This window comes from Limulus polyphemus, unplaced genomic scaffold, assembly GCF_000517525.1.
Source record: "Limulus polyphemus unplaced genomic scaffold, Limulus_polyphemus-2.1.2 Scaffold12706, whole genome shotgun sequence".
Classification (NCBI taxonomy): domain Eukaryota; kingdom Metazoa; phylum Arthropoda; class Merostomata; order Xiphosura; family Limulidae; genus Limulus; species Limulus polyphemus.
Window position 1 is genome coordinate 6,890 of NW_013678316.1, and position 3,549 is coordinate 10,438.

A 3,549-nucleotide genomic window follows, 5' to 3' on the forward strand; every position below is an offset into this window, starting at 1 on the left:
GGCTGCGTCAAATTGAACTGTTTGATTATTTCTTTACTGAATAAACTTAAGTGGGTCTTAAATTACTCAACACAAGTTTTAAAAGGTTACAGATTTCTTATAAAAAAAAAAAAAAACTAAACACCAGAATTTATCAAGACACCAGCAGTGTTCCAACCAAACTGGGATGTCTGTTCATCCTATTAGTAAATCTCAGTGAAACTTGTTTGGCTGGAATGTTGACCATTACAGCAATCTCTTTACATGTTAAACTTTATTAATAGACTGAAATTTTAAACATGTGATAACTTAAGTTTCACAATAGGGCATTTTTACTTTTATAAAAATAAAAGAAGTTGTGTAAGATATTCATTATAAAAAAAAAAATATATGAAGAAATTCTTAAAATGGTGTATGAAAAATAAACCTTATTTTTCAGGCTGTATATTTAAAATATTTTATATAAATAGACTCACAGGAGGACCTTGAGTGCCTATGAACGATTATTTGGTGGGGCTTCTACGTCCCCTCTCTCCACGTCTTCTGCTGAGCCCAGAGCAAGTGGTTGTCATTCCCAGACAAGCCCAAGACATCATGGACAGACACAGCGAAAACCCAAGAGGAGGCATCACACTATTACGGGTAGTGGATCACAACCATTGCTCGGTATATCGTCCCCGAGAAGGGTGAGTTAATTGTGTTAATTCTGAGACATGATGAGAATTTACTACCTACTAATAGTGTTTTGAAAATCTTGTTTGGTCTCCATCTGAATTTGTATATTAGTTTCTTAAGCAGTTTTTCATATTGAATTTTGATCACAGGAAAAATGTTCAGCATTTTGTGGGTTTGAAATTAATTTAAATGTTTACGTATCATCAATTTTAATCTCGTGTTATGATATAAGTATATTGGGATTGTAAGTAAAAAATTCTTGTTTAATAAATAAACATCAAGGATTGACCCATAAACAACTGAGACGGTACATGGAATAGGATTGGCATTAAATTTTATAATAAAATAGAATAGCCCAATTACTTAAATTATGTAAAGGATGTAGATTGTATAATAATTGATAATTGTTTTTTTAAATGATAATAATTGCATTCTCATACTGCTGCAGTTTTCATTTTCATGTGTTTGAAATTCGAGTTTGATACTCACGTGTTTTTTATATTTGTTCTTTCTTAGTTCAGTCCTTCTTCACGACATTTTCATATGGATCGCTACTCACGCACAGCCAGCACACCAGATATTGTTCGGAGCACAATCAGAAAATCCGAAGTATTTGACGAGAAAATTATTGATCGAGAAGTGAGTTTTATCATCATTTTTGTAATAACAAATTTTATATTAGGTAAACATTTTATAGGTTTAGGAAAAGATTTTAGTAACTGTGTTGTAGTAATGTATTACTTAACTTTGTTGTTACTCTTTGATTAATTAATTTGTTTGATCAAAAGATTAATTTTTATTTATTTTATTGCATAAGCTATTTTCAGGATATATGTAATGTTTTTTGAAAACTACTAAATAGTTTCACTAAATTTTAATTTTGCTTAAGTAATTACACATCAATGTGAATCAAATCTTCTTAAAAGATGTTCAAGATGTTTTAAAAATGCCTTTTAAAATCCAAATAATATTGTTCAAAAAATTCAGTTTGGCTTCAACTTATTAAAATGTATCAGATGTTAGGGTACGTCTATATTCGTTAGTTTCAAAGACAAAAAAAATACATTCAGGGTGGTGTAAATTTAGCACATCACCAGAATATTTTTAAGTCCCACTCTTACTAGGATTTTTCTAAGTTCTTTTTTGCCGTTGCTTTTTACTTGTGCAGACAGTTAATTCATTCTGCATGTTGTTATCCTATCCAGTTTCATAATCTGTTACCAACGCCTTGTATCACTCCTAATACGAACACACACTAAGTTCAGAACAAAATTGAAATCAACACGACCTATTTTTTTGTTCTTTTTTTTTTTAGATTTCCCCATAAGAGAAACATGTTTATTGTATTTAATGCCAAGTTATGTCCTGATAAGACATGGAAATTTTAAAATACTTTTCTTAACTTTGATTCTAGTAGTAATGTTTTTAACGTCGTACAGGAGTTGGATATGGAGCCCAGTGGTTTAGTGTACTGAGTTGTAAATCAGAAAGACTGGTTCGTGAAAAAAATCAATAAAAAATATGCTTTGCACTTTGGGACCATGGGTGCATTACTGGATCTTAAAAATAATTTTTGATATGAGTAGCCCAATTATTTATGGTGTGTATGGTGCTGTTGATTAGCCACCTTCCCTCTGGTGTATCAATTAAAAATTAGGGACAGCTGTTGCAGGTAGCCCTCGGGTAGTTATTCGTGAATATCTGAAACAATTAATCAGACTTCTAATTGTTACCTCCTCTTGTCGTTTCTAGGAAATCTGGTAATTGTGATTAAGCCAAGTCACAGGAATTATGAAATAACTTATCACCAATTCTTCTCATATTAAGCCAAGTCACAGGAATTATGAAATAACTTATCACCAATTCTTCTCATATTAAGCCAAATCACAGAAATTAGGGAATGATATCATTAATTCTTCTCATTTCTAGATAAATATATCTTGTTTGAACAAACTTTTTCTTCCACTATCATGACAGCTTAAAACTTAGCATCTTTTTCTTGTTTAATACTAGATCATGATATGTGGTTTTTAGAAAATTAATAATACTTTTTTTTGTCTTATTGTATGAACATCCTTATGGTTTTGAGTAAAAAATAATGATGTTTGTTACTCAATAAATCCATAGAATTTGTAATTTAGACTCATATTAACTTCGACTATAAATTAGAGTTCTTTGCACTGTTAACAAATTATGCAATATATTATGAAATTGTTATTTCTGTATTTTTATTGGGTGATAGGAAGGTTTTCCTTGTTCTCATGCACATTTTATTGTTTAAACATAAAAACGTGAAGAATCACAAAGTTTGTTTTCAAGCTGATATTTTGTTCTTGTTACTAACACATTTTTCGTGATTATGTCAAAATTGTAACCTCTCTCTCTTCATGTCTTTTCTCAGTCATGATTCTCAATTTGCAATTTTCCGTACATGTCACACTTTGTGGAAGTTTTATAGGTGTTTTGTCGTATCTTTCTCATACCTTCTTCCTCAAGGCTAATTGCTCTCGTTATATAACCTCTCTCTCTTCATGTCTTTTCTCAGTCACGATTCTCAATTTGCAATTTTCGTACATGTCACACTTTGTGGAAGTTTTATAGGTGTTGTGTCGTATCTTTCTCATACCTTCTTCCTTAAGGCTAATTGCTCTCGTTATATAACCTCTCTCTCTTCATGTCTTTTCTCAGTCACGATTCTCAATTTGCAATTTTCGTACATGTCACACTTTGTGGAAGTTTTATAGGTGTTGTGTCGTATCTTTCTCATACCTTCTTCCTCAAGGCTAATTGCTCTCGTTATATAACCTCTCTCTCTTCATGTCTTTTCTCAGTCACGATTCTCAATTTGCAATTTTCGTACATGTCACACTTTGTGGAAGTTTTATAGGTGTTTTG